The sequence below is a fragment of the Chrysoperla carnea genome, chromosome 4, assembly GCF_905475395.1.
Source record: "Chrysoperla carnea chromosome 4, inChrCarn1.1, whole genome shotgun sequence".
Classification (NCBI taxonomy): Eukaryota; Metazoa; Arthropoda; class Insecta; order Neuroptera; family Chrysopidae; genus Chrysoperla; species Chrysoperla carnea.
The window spans coordinates 68,166,301-68,189,452 of NC_058340.1; the positions used below are offsets into that span (position 1 = coordinate 68,166,301).

General features: G+C 27.2%; 1 protein-coding gene across 2 annotated transcripts in view; it reads right to left on the reverse strand.

Moving 5' to 3' along the window:
• LOC123299000 (disheveled-associated activator of morphogenesis 1) overlaps positions 1-23,152 on the reverse strand; it is a 103,609-nt gene that overhangs the window by 14,495 nt on the left and 65,962 nt on the right. The window lies entirely within an intron of this gene.

Sequence of the window (23,152 nt, forward strand, 5' to 3'; positions counted from 1 at the left end):
TTTTCATTATTCATAGTTGATATAAATATCGATCAGACTCAAGTGAATAAAGGAAAAGCAAACAAAATTTTGTTTTGCGAAGAAAACGTGAATGAAATTAATCGATATATCCGAGAATTGTAGTTAGAAGGAATTCTAACATCTAAATCGAAGAAATGGGCCATTTTATGGAATAGATTTCGGTATACTAAATAAATACCGGTATATTAAATAATCTTTTATGAAATTTGCATTGATCTAATTTTCCCAAGGTTTTATTGCTGATAAAGAGTTTAATTATAAAAAATAATATGCATTTAATTTTTTAATTCTACTTAGATGTACAATTTTATTAATTAAAATCTCTGATTACGTTTTCAAATTAACAAACAAACTTAATTGATTGATTTGTCTTTTCAAACAATAGGTCATTATTTTCCAATAACAATTTATGGCAATAAAATTGGTTTTTTGAAACAATAAATCAATAGATTTATAAAATAGTAGGTATTGTATCTTTTGAAATCGACGGTCAAAAGTGATAAAGGTAAAATGGATAAATAAATGTATAACATTAACATTACAAGTATATCTTTGTGTGTTATATTATCTGCGCTTCCACCATTTAATTTTTAACTTCCTAGTTAAGTAAATTCTTTTAATCGGTCCAAAAGTCCCAATCGAAATTTTGTTCAAGACAATGCCTCAAACACCACTTTTAGATGAAATCTTTGTGCACAAGAAACCTCTTTCTCAGTGCCAGATTAAAAGATTTTATCTCTAAATTATGATATAGGCAATTATAGATAAATATTTTCATCATCTGTAAGTAAACCATTTATTTCGAACGATTTCGATAATATTTTATATCGTATAACGTGTTATCACAAAACCATAAGAGATAGAAAGTTAAATATATTAGGTTTTGGAAGATTACAACATCTACTGTGGGTATGAAATTTAAGTTCCAAGTTCTAACACAAATAAGTTATCTATTTATATGAAAGTAAAACTATAATAAATCGCATCTATTTGATTGTAATAATATCACAACAGTATAATTACTATGGATATTTATAACATATTAAACTTGAAATTACTAACATTATAAACAAAAAAACACATATTTCACAATTTTATTATAAATGAAAACTAAAATGTTACTTTTTGTATTATTATTATTATTAATAATAATAAGCCTACAATGACTGTAAGATAATTGTAAAAATTTATGACCCTAATAACATACAAAGTTGGAATAAATTACAAATCAAAACAGGCAGTTTTTATTATTATTTTTTATAAATATATCAACACTTTCTTTAAGTGTTTTACAATCATTTTATATAGTGTATAAGATAAACGAATCTTCCGTTTAGTGCAATGTATAAAAAAAAGCCTTAAGGCATCTTATTTTGTATAATTTTATATTAAATAGTGAATAATTTATTGTTATACATATTTCGTTTTCAATATTCAAATATAGTTTGTCTGAATAATAAAGTTCATTACAAAATAGCGTTAACCAGACATAAACATTACATCTTCTGAAAAAGAAAAATTGTTCCACTGATGAAGCTGCAGAAGTTACCTGCTTAGGTATACATAAGAGCCAGAAAATTGATAAGAATGATACAGACGAGAGATGAAAATAAAAAAAAGATTCAACGAATAGTTCACTTAACTTTCGTGTTACTGTATTAGATTCCCCCAAGACTATACGAGACGAAATCGAGATTAATTTTTACGTCTTGCCTAACTTTATCTCCTTAGAAGTTCTAATTCAGCCGGGGCAAAAAAAGCCTCGTGTGATTGGCCAATTTAATACTACGATGTGTCCGCTAAGAAAACAAATAAAGATTGTAGATACCAATTTGTACACAGATGAAAAAATTAGAATTTGGAAGAAACTTTCTACCAGTAGTGTAGGGTTTTAATTCTAAAAAACAAAATATTTTTGCAGAAAAAATATTACCAAAACACCTTAAATGGAAGTGTGAAAGAAAGCTTATTTTTTAACATAAGGCCTGCCACAATTGGATTTTTCTAGTAAAGACATAATTCATAAAATAAAAAATTATCTGAGAAATGGGCCCATTTTGGGGAAGACCAACACAATTTCTCTTCTCAGTATAAGGCAATATAATTTATATAATCTGTGCCCTTTTATAGCTCTTAAGTTAACAGAAAAAAAATCCAAGATGTTTTTTCGAAGTTTCTGACAAACTTATTGTATGCTCAAAAGACACAGATCTAGAAATTAATGATGATGGAGCCGTAAGTATTATGGATTCTGGATGAAATTATCTATAATGAGGCTATTTCTTAGATAAGTAAACACAACTAAAATTTTGAAGATTGCAGAGACTATATCTCATGTATACATTTCTGAATTGTATGATGTATAGAACAGTTTCAATAAGATAAACTATATTCATAATATTTTATTTTAATAATAATAATATAATAATAAATATATTATTAACAAATTAAATTACTTAGCGCCTTTAGGTGTAAAAAGATAAGTCATCAATCAAAGTAAAAAAATATATATAACATTAGTTTAGATTTTAGATTGTTAGATTTAATTATTGTGGTACTAAAATTTTAAACACTTGACTGATCACATAGATGAAATTATATGAATTAAATTTATTTATTAATATAAAAAAAAAATTATGAACTTTATATTTATGTAGTATAGGGAGTTTCCGTTCTATGGAGAAAATGTATATAACATTTTTGTATAATAAATATTAAGTACTTTTTTTATCAGTAGAAAATTATTCGCCTTAGGCTACCTGTTAAGAAGAAAATCATCATTATGGAAAATTATTACTTTTTTATATAGAATGAAATAGCCGTGATGAGTATGATCCTTTATACGACATATTAATAGCTTCCTGATTTAATCAAATATTTTATTTATTAATGAATCATAGTAAATTTAATTTCTCTGATAAATATTAGTACCTGAATGACCTAGCTTTGCTCGGTATTTTTGAGTTAAAAAGAAATAAATTTTATCACTTATATAAGAACCGTTTAAAATGACTCCACACATATATCAATTTAAATGTCCCGCTAATGTACTTTATTTCGTTAACTACAATAAACACCAATAGATGTCAGAAAGAATCGTATTTTGCAATTTGTTTCAGTTTTTTTCTGAAAGCACGGATAAAACGAAATTTTCTAAAAATGAAACCTAACTAAATTGATTTTTCGCCACAAAAATCCACTGTAAACTCAATTTTATGCAAATCGTTGGAGCCACTTCAGAGATTGTTGATATATAAGTGATTTCGAATTAATTAGCGATCGTGGGGCCTTTGCCCACAGTGTTTTTGGAGAAAAATAATCCTGTTACTAGCTAGATAGAGAAAAAAAATGGGTATAGACATCCATTTATCTCGATTACCCAAACTTCCCTATCCAATTTTCCATTTATATTGTAATATTTTTATACAGATTACAGCATAATTTGGTACTGATTCGAAAATAATATCGTGGTTCAATATAGATGACATTACGGAACTTAATTCCAATTTATTATTAACTTTTAAGCTTTTTGATCTGTAAAAAAGATGGGAGATTACCGGAGAGTAACTACCGGAGTAGGTACACTAAGCAATGTGGAATTGCCAGGAGAAAAAACGAATAATACTGTATATTTAACACACCTTGTAACAGCAATCAATTTAAAGAAAGCAACAGTTTCTTTTATTTTTTACAATCGTAAAATAAAAGTGAATAAAGAAATTAAAAAAAAAATAAAAGCATATATATTGAAATTTTTTTGCAATGATATCATTTTATTTCTTCTTTTCTATACTGATGATGTGAAGATATAGTTGTCATATAAACACAAGTAAGTGATTACTGATTTAATTTTGTAATTTACTTTCATTTAAATGATATTTAATTTATCTGTTTTTACACAAATGGAAAACAAAAAATATCATGTGTACACCACATGACTTCCTTGCACGTTTATAAATTAGTTAAAACAAGTGAAACAAGTGAAATTTACAAAATTTAAAAAACTCCCCGACAAATGCGATTTATTCCTTGTAAACTAATTTTTGGAAACTTAGCTAGAAAATGTTCTCAATCAAGTTGGTTCGACTGTTTTGGAGCTACGATGTCACTGAGAAACACACAGACGCACAGGTAAACACTTTTAACTTATAACACTCCTTCTTTAATCAATATCAAAGTGATGGTCAAGGACATCAGATGAGATGAAAAGGATACTTAGAGAGCTATCATTTTTTGGGACAAATTTTTGGAAATATTTTAATTGATTTTGTTCGTTTGAATTACCTAATTATTTTACCATTTCACTTTTCAAAATGAATTGAGCCAGGTTTATTTGATCATTCATTTCCATAGTAATTATTTATATGTTAAAATTATATGTCATGCCTTTTCCAAACTGAATCGATTTTGAAGATCATCACCAATTGTTTAGTTTCTTCGAGTACAAAACTCTAAGCTCGCACATGAAACATAGCTAAGAACACTCTACCGTTAAATTTCCTTGTTTCTAGCATATACTATATCCACTGAGAAAGTGAAAGAAAATATATTCGTATTATATTTTGTTTGTTAGAGTGGCTATCTTCGTTTACTTACATGACGATTGCGAATCAATCTATACATGGTATTTTAACAATTAACTCAATCAATTGTTTGTTTTCACTTGTTTTTTTCTTATTTTATAGGATTGACGTATATCAACGTTCTTAACATGAAACTTTTTTCTCGATTATTTCCAATAATCCCATTACTAAGTACAAGGAAGTAAATAATAATAAGATATGCCAATTTCACGATTTTGTGTGAAATGTGTTGTTTCTTTTATTCTGTAGGCGACAATTTGATGGATGTAGAGTTAAGATGAAGATCTATTAAATGTTTTTATTTAAATGTCTTTTTGTAATATGTCAATAAAGAAATAAAGAAATCTTTTTTGTGTTAAAATAATCTTGTTATTATATTCTCTTCTTTTTTTGAAACTTCATATATTTTCGAAATTGAAGATTAAATTTGAAAGGTTCAAACTTATTACCATGTATTTTATTAATTCTAATCATGAAAATTACGATTGTGTTTCGATTTTGTGGGTTTTTTCTCCTCAAAATTTTTATTCTTTAATTGAATGACATAATCTATGCTTTTTCTTCTGGTTCTCTTTTAGTTTTTCAATTTTGATTTTTTTTTTTTTTAAAGTTGTTTAACCACTGGATGAATTTTTTGTTTTTCTAATTTAGTTCACAGGTCGTCGTCCGTTGTGATTAATTTTGATCACAAATTTGAAAAGAATGACCCAAATTTAGTAGGATTACATACTTGGTTTATCAAAATTGGATAAAATTTGGATGTGATCAAGCAAAATTAAATATTTTGGATTCTGATGACGTCATAAAGTTAAAAAATTAGATTTTTGATAACACAGGCAAATTTGATATGATTTTATTGGAATTTTTTTTGAAACCCACTAATTTTGGGTCATTCTTTTCAGTTGTGATGTCAATTTTTCGCTAGCTATCACTTATGTGCTTATTCCGCGATCAGGACCAATTTTTCTTTTGTTCGTACGATAAATGTATATTCATTAAGAATTTGTGGCGGAGAATAACCTTCTGTTTGTATTTTTTTTCAGTATCATTAAAATATTCTCACGCAAAATCATCAATTAATAATCAATCATAAAACAATAAAAATAGTTATTATAAAAATGCATTATAAAAAGAGAGAATAAAATACGGAACTGCGATTTACAAAAAAATACTGCAAATATTATCATGAAAAAATAGTATTAAAAGAAAAACATCATTTTTTTTAATCAAAATATTAAAAATATCTTTTAATTAATCACACTTTTTTTTTCTTGGGTAATTAATTTTTGTTGTATATTGCAGGTAAGTTAAATTTTTATACACGGAAATATCTAAATAGTCTAGGGTCAGACGTATTATTTCAGACCGGCTGAAAGTTTGAGAGATTGTTGTCAAATACTCCGTCTGATTATTAGTATTTTATTAATTATTATAAGAAGAAATTTTCTTTGTATTAATAGAAATTTTTATTGTTATGAAATATTTTTTTAATTTATAATAATTTGAAGTTAAGTGTGATATGTTTTTTCAAGTATGATGCTTAATTAAAGTGTACATGAAGTATTAATTATGAAGTATTCATTACTTTTATAAGTTAAGAAAATTCCATATGTAAAAAGTTACTTAAAAAGGTACATACAAATGTTTTCAATATGAAATAAATGTTTCATATTAGGTATTACCAAAATTATCCAATGGTTAACTCAAAAATTTAGGATTTAGCAAAAATAGATTGATTTTCGAAAACATATTTCAATTCAATGGTTAACTCAAAAAGTTTCAAAGGATTTAGCAAAAATAGATTGATTTTCGAAAACATATCCCCAAATTATTGGATTTTAATAAATATTTCATTTGTTAATAATCGTAATAAAAATTATACGAGATGATTCGAATTTCTTTATTCTTTTGTTTCTTCCCCATAAAGAATCATCCCCTAGCTATAATACATAATACATTTCGATAGTTCGTAGCTAGATATCTTATCCGATTTTGATAAAAATCAATATCCACACTTTTTTTGGTCTAAAAAGATGAAAAATTGTTGATTTGAGTATCAATTACTCAAAAAATGCCCATAAAAGATTCATAATACTTCCATCAAAAATTTCTTGAATCGTACAATTTATTAACTTCCCACTATAGGAAGTTATTGTAATGGATCCGATTTTCGAAATCTAAATTTTCAACATATCTTTACTCTTCATGGTTAGGAGAAGGCTTCAACACTAATTTGGAGAGGAAGTATGTGCGTGTGTGTGTCTGTGTGTGTACGTACGTAAGTCCTTCGACTTCGTTGAAGTGTCGAGATGCGTATTAAAAGCAATATGATCCGAAAAGAATTTCATAACATTCGTTCGAGTCGGTCAATTTTCTTATTTTTTAAAATTTTTTATAACTTTTTATTATACTTGGAAGTTATTTGTGTGGACCTCAAGGGTCGCACCAGACTCTCCACGGCTTGTTAGTGTAATAATTCATTGTATTCATGTTTTGTAAACGATAGTTTGAAATATTAATACAATGAATTCAGATTGAAAACATTTTTGTTTCTTTGAGTGGTACAAATTGTAGGTGTATATTTAATATATTTTTATTATTATTTATTATTCATAATTATTAGGTTTTATTATAAGCTAGATCTTTGTACAAAGAAATATATATTCAATCAAATTTCACTATCAATATATGTACTTACAAAAGTTTGATGCACTTAATCATGAGTTAAGCAATCGATATTTTTTTCTTCCCACTTTCCCCATTATGCATTACAGTACTGAGTACATGATGCTTTAAAGTATATAATTAATTTATTATATTTTTATATTTATTTTCTAATTGTGTAATTAGAATATTAATTACTTTAGTAATTAATAACAATTTAATTTTGTTTATAGAATATTTTTTTCTTTCATTTCCTTATTAAATAATAATCTATAACCAAAATTGTCTAAACGATTAAAAAATGTACGTTTTTATATAACTGTTTTATGTCTGGAAAGTAATTGAGGGGTAAGAAGCCTTCATTAGATAATTATATTAAAAATTGTTGATAAACTACGTATGTAATCCTACTAAATTTGGGTCATACTTTTCAAATTTGTGATCAAAATTCACTTAGCTCTAATAGGTTTCAAGAATGTGCAGTCCTGTTCCTAAAATTAAGCACATAAGTGATAGCTAGCAAAAATTAACATCACAGCTGAAAAGAAGGGAGAAAAATTACTCGGTTCAAAAAAAATTATAATAACATCGGATCAAATTTGCATGTGCTATCGAAAAACTCGAATTTTTAACTTTATGACGTCATCGGAATCCAAAAAATTTAATTTTGCTCTATCACATTCAAATTTTATCCAATTTTAATAAACTAAGTATGTATTCCTACTAAATTTGAGTCATACTTTTCAAATTTGATATCAAAATTAACCTAGCTCTAATAGGTTTCAAAAATTTGAAGTCCGAAATGAAGCACATAGTTAGCGAAAAATTGACATCACAGCTGAATAAATTGGCCCAAAATTAGTGGGTTTAAAAAAAAATTACAATAAAATCGGATCAAGTTTGCCTGTGTTAACAAAAAAAAAAAAGAATTTTTTAACTTTATGACTTCATGTAAGTTAATGAATTCCCAAAAATATATCTGTTCACTTCAAAGTTTAGTTAAATGTAAAAAGCAAACAGTATTTTGTGAATCCACTGTATTTTCCAAATTCATTTTTGGCTCCTTTAATCCCCAGTGACCTTAAAAAGAGGCTAAGAAAATATTTTTGGCCTATTTGAGATATATTTTGCCTATCAGGAATTTATGTGCCTCAATTTCGAAACATTGAATCCTTATAAAAGAATACTGTTTGGGTTATTTTAGAAAAATTTCTCTAATTTTATGCAAATCTAAGCCAAAATGACCAAATTTGTGTAAGGTTTGGTCGTGTAGCTTTGTGTGAAATTTTTTCACAAGTTCGATTGAAATCCATTTTGAATTACAATTCGATTCGAAAATTATTCACAATTGTTACTAACTGATTTAATTATAAGCTGCATCGCCTGGATAAGTTATTTTAGCTTAGTTATCGGTTAACTTTTAGCTGTCTATTCAGAAAAACAAACTTCTTTAACGGTTCTTAATGCTTGCTGTTCTATAAACATTAATTATTATGTAAATAATTATAATTATTTCCATTTAAAATAAAAATTCTTTAACAATTTATTATATAAATAAAAAAAGGCGTTGTTGCAGCGGTGTACTTAACATTTTTCCCTTCATAAATATCTTTATTTACACTTTTAAAAAATTACAATTACTTGTAAAAACATAGAAAAAATATGCAGGAAAGTGTCTTTGTACAATGAATTAACATCAGCTATCAACGTGATTTAATTACAATAAATTTTCTTATGTCGCTGTTCTGTCATTTTATAAATCAATGGTATTATCTATTATTTATTAATTAATAAAGGGTTTTCCATTAAGAGTGGCATAATTAATAGACTATTCTCTGGATTGCCACTATGATGTGGTTACTACTCTCATCAATTGTCAGCATCTCTACAAAAACCTTTTCTTGTTTTTTCCGATAATTTTCATTCACGTTTGCTTTGAAATATAACGATTAAACACTTTTTTCTTCCTAAAACTGATTTCTATTTATGTCAGTATGTACAATACTGAAAGTAATATTTAACTAAAATTTAAAACAGATTCGAAAAACAGAGTCGAAAATCTGGTATACATAGACTTTTGCTTAACAATCTGCCTCGGCTTAAAATATGAAAAAATCCAGACACCATTTTTCAGTTTAGTTTCAGTTTAGCATCTTTTATCGATAGGATAAACGGTGACAATCGTTAAAATCGATATTTTTTGAAGTCAAAGTGAATGTGGAAAATCGACAGGCGTGGATCTAGAATAAAAGTATTGGTGGAGTTACAAACTGGAGATACGGTTTTTTTTAACCTTCGTAAATCTGCCTGAGGGTTTCTTTGTGGGAGCCCTTTGACCGAGAATTTGGCTACTCCTTTTTTATTTTTAAATGCCTTTCAAAGTGAGTATTCTAAAATTTATAATCTATGCAGTAGAGGAATAGTAGAATTTTAGTTTTCGATCACGTCTCTAAGTAAAGCCGCAAGTTACATTTGATTGTTATCATAAAATTCTCTCTCAAACACAAGGAAAAAATACTTAATTATGATATCTCACACAGAAGTTGTTTAATTTAAGATGAAAATTATATCATTCTTGATGGAAAACCTTTTATAATATAGAAATTAATAATTAATTTTTCATTAAATATTTAATCTAATTATGAATTTTTTACAGAAATAAAAATATTTATTAAATACTATAGATATATACAAAAAATACTTTCTCTTAAGGTATAACTTCTTCTATTGAGAAGAAGTTTATTGATTAGTAATTTTTAAAGAGTTAAGTTAATTAGCACACAAAACATGGTAGGCATAATAATAAAGAATTATTTTTTAAATATATATCGGAAGATATTTTTATTTTTTATTTTTTAATTATCACATAAAAAAAAAAATTATTTTCACTTTATTTATTGGCGTCTGTTTGTTTAAATGTCTGAAATTTTTTTTGAAACCCACAAATTTTGGATTCTTTTCAGCAGTGATATCAATTCTTAGCTAGCTATCACTTATGTGCTTAATTTCGGGATCAGGACTGCTCATCTTTGAAATCGATTAGAGCTAGGTTAATTTTGATCACAAATTTGAAAAGTATGACCCAAATTTAGTAGGATTACATACTTCGTTTATCAAAATTTGATAAAATTGGCATGCGATAGAGCAAAATAAAATTTTTGGATTTTGATGACGTCATAAAGTTAAAAAATTTGATTTTTTGGATAACACAGGCAAATTTGATCCGATTCTATTGGAATTTTTTTTGAAATCCACTAATTTTGGGTCATTCTTTTCAGCTGTGATGTGAATTTTTCGATAGCTAGCACTTATGTGCTTAATTCCGGGACCAGTACTGCACATTCTTGAATCCCATTAGAGCTAGGTTAATTTTGATCACAAATTTGAAAACTATGACCCAAATTTAGTAGAATTACATACTTGGTTTATGAAAATTAGATAACATTTGGAATTGATAGAGCAAAATGCATGATCTCAATTTCAAAAGATGCATAATAATCGTATATTGTGTATTGATGTATTATATAACGATAAAAACGGATATTCCAAAAATAGAACTTCCTGAAAATCTAAATTTATAAATTTTCCATAAAAAGAATGCGGTATTATGAGAAAGTTATAAATATTACTACATATTCTTTTTTCATTTACCAATATCATTGATAAGAATCATATTTTTATATTTGCGGAATTCTTATACTTTCTTTTTGCTAGTACATTTAAAAAAAAATTCGCAATAATATATTTATGCTGTGTATTCATGCATTTAAAATTTTAAAATACAGGGTGGACACCATTTTAATCTATTATGGCTGATAGGTAGTTTTGTAGTTAACCAATCAAAAAAATAACTTAAAGAAAAGTGGAGCTTGATGGGAGTATAAGAAGTTGCTCATCATATGAGCATATATTAGCAACCACTTGATTGACGTCATGAAGTCCACTTTCTGAGGATAAATGATTGTTAGGGTAGCCAAAGTATATACCAAATAGTAACCGTGAATCTCATGGATCTTGTTAAAGAACAAAAAGAAATAACAATCACCAGGTCGTTACAGAAAACATCATGTTCTGACATCTGACAGATAGAATGACACTTTATTAGAAATTTAACCCTCATATAAAAAAAATATTTTTTATTTATATCATTTTATCGAAAATCGTAAGCTTTCATTTATCATCAAGTTGCATTTCCTCCGAAAGTTAACGATTTTGGAAAAAATGTTTTTAATAAAAAATGTTAGTTTTTTTATGAAGATCAACTTTTCAATTTAAACTGTTCTTTTATCTTTTACCTTTTGGGATCTAAATTGACTATTAAAGCGAACCGAAGAACTCATATCAGAATTAGATGTCCTCCATCAAACTCAGCAACATTAGTTTAAGTTATTTTTTGATTGATCAACTACAAAACGGACTATAAGCCATAATAGATTAAAATGTTACACCCTGTATAAATCAGCTAGGTAGGCTTCTAGCTATAATGTGTTATATGCAGCTATTAATTAAAATAATTTGAGTCACATATTAGCAAGCACGTGAGAGACACTTTTTTTTGTTATATTTTTCTTTTGTTGTAATACCGCGCTCTATTAGTCATAAATAATAAGTTTTATTTCATTTAAATCTTGTATTTTTAATCTTTGAATATATATTATGGAGGCATTATTTTGAAATTATATTTTGAAGGCATTTAGGAGTGGATATATTACTTGACTTTAATTACTCGAGTTTAATTCTGGAGGTATATGATACTGGAATTTTACAAACCCTAACACACGCTTTTCAACGCGCATATTAAGTCTAACATATTTCACTTTTGAACAAGTGAAAACAAACAATTGACTGAGTTAATTGTTGAAATACCATGTATAGACAGTGTTGATGACGCAAACGTTTGTTTTTTGACGTCAGGTAAGTAAAGAAAGATATCCACTCTTAGATAGCCACACATTCGTTACTGATATTCCCACATAATACATACTATAAAATTTGCAATTGATTTACGCCCTCGTGGGTAAACAGTGATGTTTAGAAAAAATTGTTTCAAACAAAAGTTGTTTTTTTTTTATAAGGAAAATTTTTTTACATTTAAATTTTTGCTCTATCTCTAACAGTTTCCAAGGAGGGTCCCACGGACCAAAGATCCCATTGACCTATGTTGCTCATTAACGAACTCGACCTCACTTCTAAGCACGCTTTAAAAATTTTAACTTGATATCTCTTCTCCTTTTTTAGTTATCGTCCATACGGACAGACAGACGGGCTGACAACCGGAAATAGTCTAATTAGGTGATTTTATGAACACCTATACCAAAATTTTGTTCGTAGCATCGATATTTTTAAGCATTACAAACTTGGAACTAAACTTAGTATACCTTAGTTACCCATTCAATTAAAAAGAAAGGTCTTTAATAAAATTTTTGATTTATTCAAGCAACGTGATTCTAGCTAGCTAGAAAACAAAAAACCGCTACCACGTGTTTTGCAACAACAAATAAAAACTTGAAACGTCAGTTTAAAAAATTTGCACAAAATTACAGTTTTATGAATAAATTTTTTCCACCCACATTTTTTCTGAGTACACATAACTTAAAACTGTTAATTTTTTTTTTGCATAATTTTCCATATGAAGTTATTAATTATTAATTTTGTTTAGCAAATAAATCAGGGTTACACGTGAACTGGAAACTAGTTTGGTTACATATTTAAACATGATAATTAATAATAAATACATGAATATTATTAATATCTTAGGGAAAAAACAAAAGTTTACTTACACCTTCCGATCACGCGTTATCAATCACTGGAAAAATGTGACATACATATATCGTAATTATATTATTATTATCAGGTGATTTTTTCCCATGGTTAATATATTTTGCTAAAATATATTTTCTTTGTTTTTGATTTTCATAAAATTTTATAAAATTCAAAAAACAGTGATAATAATTTTTCTTTAAAATTGCATAAAATTTCGGTTACGCTTTGGGTTTACCCTCGATTTTTATCAATTACCTAATGGGCGATTCCATGAAAAGCTGTACCATAAATGAAAAAAAAAAATTACTGTACTGTTAAAAGTACTTTTAGCTTCCAATATCTTAAGTATCTAAATCATATTTTTTGTTCATAAATGTTAAGTTTTCATTAAAATTTTATTATTTATAACTTGATACCCACCCGTTTCAAGTTAAAACCATCGTGTTATATTCTTCACCATAATTGCTCTCAATTTGCCCCCGTTTTCACCCCCTTATGGATAGAATTTCGAAAAATTATTTCTTATCGGATGCCTACATCATACAAAGAACAAACCCTGCAAATTTCAGGTCTCTACGATCAGCGGTTGAGGCGTTGATTAAGTTTGGCAATATTCCCAGCGGAACAACAGCAACAGCATTTTTCGACGTTTTAAGGTGATTGCTCATTTCTATAGCCCAGCTGAATTATGTGTTTCTATCTGAGGCATTGTAGCTCCTAAAAGGATGAACCGATTTTGATTTGACTTTTTTTTGTTAGAAAGGTGACTTGATTGGGTGTGTTCTTAGATATGTTTCGAGAAAATCTGTTCAGATTCGAGAGATTCCCAGAGAAAAATAGCATTTATCGACGTGTTAAGAGGCTTTCTCATCTTTAGATCCCCTAGAAATTAAGATAGAGCTTTCGAAATGTGCATGCAAATTCAAATAGTATCTAACAAGTACCTATTGAACATATCAATTACCCCACACCTCCATCCTCTTCTTATAACAAGAGTTATTTCAATTTTCGTAATATACACTTGTTTGTGAAAGTTTAGAATGATATAGCAAAGATTAATTTTCCAGACTTAATTATTTTTTGTCATTATCAAAAAGAAAGATATTGTTAAAATTATCGATTATATTCCGATTAACTCTTTTAAAAGCTATAATTTTTATAGTAGGTAGGTGTTATAATTCTGTTTGCAAACCAAGCGTAGCCAGGTCATATAATAACTAAGACATTATAATTACTTAGATTGCAATCTCACAGATCTTACATCAATAAAATAAAAAATAAATTAATAATATAAAATAAATAATGCAATCACAGTACTTTTTATAAAATAAATAAATAAATATTGTGAATAATTGATTTTATGCTGAAATGTCATTACTCATTATACAATTGAAGTTATTTATTTAATTAATCAAAAAGCAAAGTCAATATAAATAAGAAAGAAATTCTTTACATCTTGCAAAGAATAATAATAAAAAAATACATGACAAATGTTATTCATTTCCTTGTTTAATCTAGTTATAGTTATTTCTACATACTTAATTAATATACACACAATACACCTTATTTATAGACAATGTGGTCTGGAAAAACTGGCCACTTCAATGTACGATTAACGTTAAATGACATTAACGTGCCACCGAAATTAAAATATAGTATTACTATCAAACACGGCCACGCGTTGCTGAGGTTCTTGTTATATTGTACTAAATTGTAGTAAACTATTCAAAGAGAACAGTAATTATAGCTTATATGAAACGTTTGTATTTTTAACATAGCGCCATCTATTGAATTCTTACTCAATCCAGTCAACAGATATCGCCATGTGTTTGGAATCGTGGAATCGTTTGGAGCTAACAGATAATTGTGACTGTCAAATAATAGACACATAATTTTCAATAAAATAATATTGCGACTATAAATTGAGATGTAAGCTATCCTACCTTTCAAGTTGGATCAAATTGCACACTGTTTGCAAATCAAATTTAAAATCGGTTCTGTAGTTTAGGAGTCCATAGCGGACAAACAACGTTACACGTAATTTATATATATATAGATTTTTTAGTTCAATCTAGGTTTATTCCACCGTCACGTGACTATTCAACTAGTCAACTAGGCAATTTGTATGACGTAAATGTTATAAAATGGTCTAAAAATATCGTAAACTAAAATGTTGTCTGTACTACCGTCTAGGAACATAATTCATATTCATATGGTAAACTTTCTTCATGAATCGCCGATTGGTTGATGATTTCTTACCTGAAATTGAAAAAAATTAAAAATTAATATTCAAAGTGTCAATTTTTGTACTAAAAAAGAATGCATTAGATGTATTTAAGGATTGCATATTTAAGTTGGGGGAATGGCATCCTAGTAAAAGCTACTTTATCAATGAGTAACATGGTCTATTTTTTATTCTTTTTAAATTAGCTAGTCTTTATTTTTTAAAGTTGAAATTTCTCAGCGAAGCGAGTTAATAACTTTTAGTTTTCTAGTGAATATGTTATTTGTAAAGCTTTAAGGTAGGTTGATTACAAAAAATCTTCGTTAAGAGCATGATTATGAACATGATTCAATGTTATAAAATGATATTAAGGGCTATAGTTTCAAACAAAATTTTCAATCAATCGTGTTTCTCACAGTAACTCTTATTCAAAAATGTAAAACATTTATCGATTTTAAAATTTCTTTTTAAATAATTATAAAACTAAATGAAGCTAATTCATATACCGTCATTCAGTTAATGATGATTTCAGATTAAATTTAATTATAAAATTATATTAAATTGCACATATGTATTGTATCTTAAATAAATATCTACTTCCCATATCATAACGTTAGTATCATAAAAAAGATATTTGCCTTGATAATGAGAAAACCTAATGAATTGTACAAAGAGATAAATCATCTAAATTACCTATATTTCTTCTAAAACATATTTAATTTCATGGTAAATAATTGATGCAGAAATACAAATCAATTTATTTTTACAGTTATAGAGGTATGTTTTTTTTTGTAATGCTCAGATTTTATCACGCATAATTATTATTTCTATAGGTACTAATTTAAGATTCTTTGTACATCTGGAAGAAAATTATGCTACGGTCAAGTTCGATTTTATATTCATTTAAAAATGGATTAAAATTCGAAATTAGAGAAACTTTTATGATCATTAAAGTTTCAAAACCTTGTACATATAAACTCAAATATTTCAGTGACGAAAAAAAATCAAGATGCAGACATGAGAAAACTTTAAAGTGGGTTAAATAATTTGTGATATTATACAAAAATCGGGCAGAGTCATAGCGGCGACTAATTTTTTATTTTATTGCTCATTTTCCATCAATTTTTGCAACTAGTCTATCACGTATTTATTCCCTGGAAAATCGTCTGCACTGAAATATCTTACTTTGTGGTGCCCTTTCTACGTCAATTCATTTTTCCCACTACACATATTATTTAGTTTTTTCTTTAAGTTTGACGAACTTGGGTTCTCACTGCATCCTAACTACTTATCCCCGGCTTGGCAAATCCGTTGGCACACACCTTTTAATTTTTATCTCCATCTTTGACACTAACATTTAGAATATTGTAAATAGGTTTTGAGATTAACAGAACAAAAATTTGTGGCAGAAGACTTGATTTTAACGCTTATTTATGTAGTGATTTCTACATCAGATTATTTGCAAAGGGTGTAGCCCCTATTTGAATCCTCAATTGAACACACTTCAAGATTTTGTCTCACTATTGCAAAGAAAATTTTCGGTACGAATTACAATATCGCCAACTCTCCTCTAAATATTACCTTTGATTAGATCGCTTTAACTTTTTGATTAAAAATAATAAATTGTTGAATCACGAATTAAATTAAAAATTAATGTTTTATTGCTTAATTTGCTAAACTTTATGTCATTTACTAGTTTGCTATTAAAATTTCAGGTCAAGCTTAATTATAATTAATTTCTAATTTCCTTATTTTTCAATTTATGCCATATTAGTTATTTATAATTTTAATGATCTATTTAATTTGACATTGTCTTCATTTTATTATTGATTGGCAGAATAATAAATAATAAATTTTTATAAATATAATTATAATTAAGACAATTAGATCGAACAAATTGCTAATAATTTGCAATATTAAAACTTCAAAGTCAATGAATTGAGAATGAAACGATTATTATCTTGATTTTTTTTCTTGTTTGTGGTAAACTATGGTGGAAGCGACAGAAAAGGGCATATCATTAATATTTAAACATGTGAGGAGGCGTTGAGGTCAATGTACGGATCCCGGAACAAATCATGATTTGTTGGTGGGAACCACAAGATTTTTATTTAAGCTTATAAGTTAGTCATAAGTGGTGAAAATTGCTTATTTTTAACACCCGAACTAGAAAAAAGTGTTTAAGTTTGACCGCTATTTATGTGTGTCTGTCTGTGGCATCGTAGCATGTAAACGGAAGAACCGATTTTAATTTTTCGGGTTTCGTTTGAAAGATAATTTAATGGAGAGTGTTTTCAGCTAGATTTTAAGTGCGAGGTTAAGATTCCGTTTCCGAAAAAATTGGCGATGATGTTCAAAATAGGATCAATTTGGAAAATGCTTTAAGTAAAACGGTAATTTAATGGATAGTTTTCATAGATATGTTTCAAGTGCAAGTTTAGGGTTCCGTACCCAAAAAATTTGTCAGGGGTTTTTAAATTTTGTGAATTTCACTCGTAAAATCATTTTAAGATAATTTTCCAAAATTATTTTTCATGTTCCCTTATCAATATAAATATATTTTGAGAGTTCTGATATTGAGATGTTACCAGGTTTTTTTCTGGATAAAAATCTAGAGTTTGTGTTAATAATTTGTTGCCAATTTAACAGAAATTGTTTTTTTCCAGACTTGTTTATAAAAGGTGGAAAAATATGGCATTTATTTCATGTTGTACTCAAAATTATACAAAATATTTCAGATATGCATTATTTTAAAATTGCATCTTCTTTAATTTATTATCATTGCTGTCGTAGAGTAAACTGTGTATTTAATACTAATAGCTTCAGAGTTCACATCACTAAATACTAAAACAGCAAACAATAATAAATGATGGCGCTCCTTTAAAAGTTTATTAGACCGAGAAATGACTTATAAAAGTGTATATTTATTATTTATTTATAATATATTAACAACAACGTCTTTAATAGATGTGTTATTACTTTACAGTCTAGGGACAAGTGTAGTATTTGACATTTATTTTAGTTGATGGAAAATTAAGAAACTGTTGTCACTTGTTGGTAAAAGAGTAACGTTACGAATAGTTTGATTTAAGCCCGTCAGCCATTCGTTAATAATTAGTCACGTGATGAGAGATTTGCTCACGCGTTCTGCACATGCGCGAAATATTTCGCGAGATAATTAGAAATAGTTTGATTTTGTGATTATTGAATGATTTTTGAGAGTGAAAATATCAGAGCAGAGAAATAATCTGAATAATTAAATTTATTTCGAGTTATTTAACCATATTTTTATCAGATTTTTTTTTAATTTACTGAGTACGACTTATATGAAACTAACGAAAGTACACGAATAGTACCGAAATTTTCCGAAGTTATTATTTTTTTCCTTACACCTTTACAGCTCTTGTGATAAGAGAAATTCTCACTATTTCTGAAGGACTTAAATATATTTTAAAAATTCATAATTCAAAAATAGATACAATTATATGAAGATCGAAAATGCTTCAACCACATAGAAGAAAATTGAACAAAAAATGTAAAAAGTATTTTGTCTGACTTTCGAAGAAAATTGCACATTGTTCGGTATCTTAAAAATTGAAAGTATCAAGGTATCGGACAATAGAGAAGGTGACATACTATTTTATTGTGTGTCGAACAAAAACGATTTTTGAATTTTTTATCCAACTCTTATTTGGATATCGTCGTCAATATGTACATCAATTTTACCAGGCCGCACAATTAAAAGCACTCCAGAAGGAGAATTCCTAAGTTATAAAAATTTTCGCAGAAGAAAAGCTGTTTTGAGCAAGACTTTGAAAACAACCTCTAAAATTTCCAGTTGAGCTAAAATGATCAAATGCTACGTCTGGCCCAGGACCAAATTATTTTATAAGTATAAAATAATGAAAGTGAATTTTTTTTTGTAATATTTATTTAAATTCTGTGTTGAATTGAACTATTATCTTATATTTTTTATTGTGTATAATGAGTCTTTTTTTTAAAGTCATCACGATTTTTAACTATACAATTGTTTGATGTTCTTTAGTTTTTTAAATAAATGTACTTAACTTAAACAAAGCTTATACTTAATAAGATGGTGATCTTTTATTTGTCTCTCTGTATGTTGCTATTCGATTATATAAAGTACAATTGTTTTCAGTTCAAGGTTGAATTTGTACGAAATTTTTAATGTTATTTAAACAATTAATGATTTTTTTATACAAATGAAATTGGATGAATACAGAATAGAGAGAATTCTATGGTTGCCGCACATTGTTAGAAATTCTGATAAGAAGGTCATACCGGTCTGCGTTGGAAGCATGCCATACATGGATCGTACACTGTCAGAAATTTTCATAGGAATTCTGATCAAAAATAAATATGTAATGTTCCTCGCAAAATTTTCATTTGATTTTTCTGATAGTAAAAACCACCCTTTCTCTGGCCAAAAACTCTTCCCGAAGCGGTATTTGACATTTTTAAAAGTGATTAAACTGCGTTGGAAGCATGCCATACATGGATCGTACACTGTCAGAAATTCTCATAGGAATTCTGATCAAAAATAAATATGTAATGTTCCTCGCAAAATTTTCATTTGATTTTTCTGATAGTAAAAAGCACCCTTTCTCTGGCCAAAAACTCTTCCCGAAGCGGTATTTGACATTTTTAAAAGTGATTAAACATTGGTTGAAATTGTTCTCCCGTAGAAGATATTACAATTAAAACATTTCAATTCTGTTTCTACAATGTTTAATTATTCCAACAACAACTTTATTCCGAAAGAACTCCTATTAAGGAAAAAATACAACTCATAATAAAGTAATGTTCAAAAGCTTTGCTTTCGAGATATAATCCTTGATTGAATATAATTTATATTCTGAAATAAATATATTCTGAAACTTGAAAATTCACTATCTTTGACTGAATATTTTCAAAATGTTTCTTAAGCTCAAAATTTGTACCCAGCAAACTTCGAAATAATTATTTTCTAGAAAAAGTCTGATTAATTATGAATAACAAAACAGTTACCTTGAGACGTTTATTTTTTAGTTGAAATTTGTATGATTGACAGTTTTAATAAGAAATAATTTTCTCTTGATAAATTTCCAAAGGATATTTACTTTTGTCATCATACAAAACATTTCATTAGAAAATGTCATGCAAGGAAAAAAAAACTCGAACTAAATTCTTTGAAAAACACACCTATCAGATAATTTTCTACATAAAAAAAATGATCAGCATTATGTAGGTATAACATGATGGACCGTCAGCTAATAATAGTTTAAATAGTTCTAGAAACTTACTTCTGTCATGGAGTTGATTATTATAAAAGGTAGTCATTGTGTCCAAGAAGTTCACTGCTGCGTTTATTCAAAACGGTAACTCAAAAATGACGCCATCATTCTCATATGAAAACGCAGCTTTTTCGAAAAAAAAAAAATCGTAGAGGAAAGTTAGATATACTCGTCAAAATGAAGCTATTCACGAAGTTTCAAGTATGTATTCATCATTTACGAAAAAATCGTGGTGTCCCATGGTCTAAATGGTAATATATTCATTATAACCGATATAGATATGAGTTGGTTCAAACTAAAGTTAATAAGACTCAAAATAAAGTTTTTAAGCTTCAAAATAGTATTGTGATACTGTAAAAGTTTATAGATGTAACAAAAGTATATATGTAAACGCGTTGGTCGTTATACCCGATATGAAGACTTTTAATTCCTACGAATATAACCGATATGTCGTTAAATCGTCATTATAAACGATTTAGACTTAATTACTGTTTAATATAATAAGCATTAGTTTAGAACAAAATTTGTTGTTGACAAAGTATTGTTAGCATCCAGTCTAATAGGTAGGTATATCATTACATTTCATAAAATTATCTACAGTCATAATTTTAATTGTAAATTATTAGCTGTGGTTTTATTGATTTTACAGTACATAAACCAATTATGGATCCATAAAAAATTCTTTTTCTATGCACATTTATTTATTTAGGTACATAAAAAAAACCACAAAATCAACAAGAATTTAAGTAAAAAAAATTATATAAATAATGATATTGATTTGATGAAAGAAATTGATTTTAAAATATCTATTCTTTCTGCTATAGTGTACTACACTAAGGAAAATATAACGCTATTATATTGTGATAAGACTATCTTTTTCTATTAACACTGCGTGTAAAGAATGTGTACACTATGGTACAAAAAGAACAATCTTAATAGTTGATCTATTATTATTATTATTGATTATTATTATTATAGTATCTAATAAACATAGATCGATTTTGTGTAATCAAAAATGGAATAAAATTATGCTTTAAGGGCGTATAATTATATTTCCTGGTATAGGTTTTTGAATTGGAAATTATCATCGGTAATTGTTCTTCAGATTCCGTATCTCCAAATAAATTTGAAGATAAAGATAAATTGAAAAGTTTAAAAATAAATTGTTTATCTTATATAGTTATTAAGGAGATTGTAACACAACAGTATTGTAAAAAAAGTTTTGGTTTATTGCACGGTACATACATATAAACCAATTACGTGTTTTGTAGTCAAATAATGTGTTATTTTTAGCTTTACAATTACCACGCAACTACAAAAATATATAATTTATTGTGTGCAAGTGATGCTTATAAATTTGATAATATAAATATCGCTCTTCAATCATCACAACTCTAACTATAATCGTATCTGTTCATCAAATGATGGATTTTCGATGAACTCATAATTAAATTTAAATTTTGTTTTTATATCATCGACAACCTTATATTTTTATGGTATTATTATAAGCTACAAGATTGTCTAAATATTTTAGATAGTTTTTTATCACACACTCTAGATTTTTTGATATGGAAATATCTAATTGAAAAAGATAACCTATATGATTCATAATTTTCTCAGCCAACTTTGAACGATAAAATAATAATAAAAAGCCCGATGACCTAGGAATATTTGTGATTTTTGGCAACTTGTTTTAATCAAAAAATGTATTTATAAAGTTTTATTGAAATCCCTAGTATTATTCAATCCTTGCATACCTCCTTAAAGGAAAATATTATTCTTGATAGAAATCTAAAATTTTAATAACCTTCGAACCCTTGTATCTCATATAACATTTACCATCCACTTAACTAATTTAACATGAATTTTGTAGATGTAATTTTTTTTCCATACCAACAAAAAATTGAACCGTTTAAATATTTACTTCGGTTAATTTTTTTTTTGTTATTTATTTATTCTAAAAGTAGTGAACTAATTTAAATAGTTCATTTTTCTTCCTTGTTGTTTAAAGAAAAAAAAAAAAGCTTTTTACGTGTTTAAAAATAAAGTAATTATATATAATTATTGTAATTAATTTATTATTCAAAGGTTACTAACTACAGGATGTTTCAGGGTGTAAAAAAGTGAAATAAACAATGATGAATCAAATAATCCAGTCAAAATAAACATTTGACTTAGGAAAAATTCGCATAGAGCTGAAAATTGCCAGAGACGTTAAATACATCATTATAAATGAAATATCAAAAATCCCCTTCGATCCTACTTCTGCAAAAAATTTTATTCAAGGTCAAAAGTATAAAATGAAGGTTTTTTCCATTTTTCTCGAAAACAGTAAGTATTATCGTAAAAATAGGTCGGACAAAAGTTGTAGATCATACAATTCTCTACAAAAATGGTCCAGTCACTTTTTCTTTTACGACTCACCATTCGTGAGATATCGCGGTTTTAATCATTAGAAAATTCATATTTTACATAATATGCACTAAAATGCAGCTTGTATACGTCACCGGACGTTCAATATAAATGAAAATAATAATTCATTAGAAAAAATGCTCAATGGTCATGCTTACGCGAGAGCTGTTCGAGCTCATACCTTGCTACAT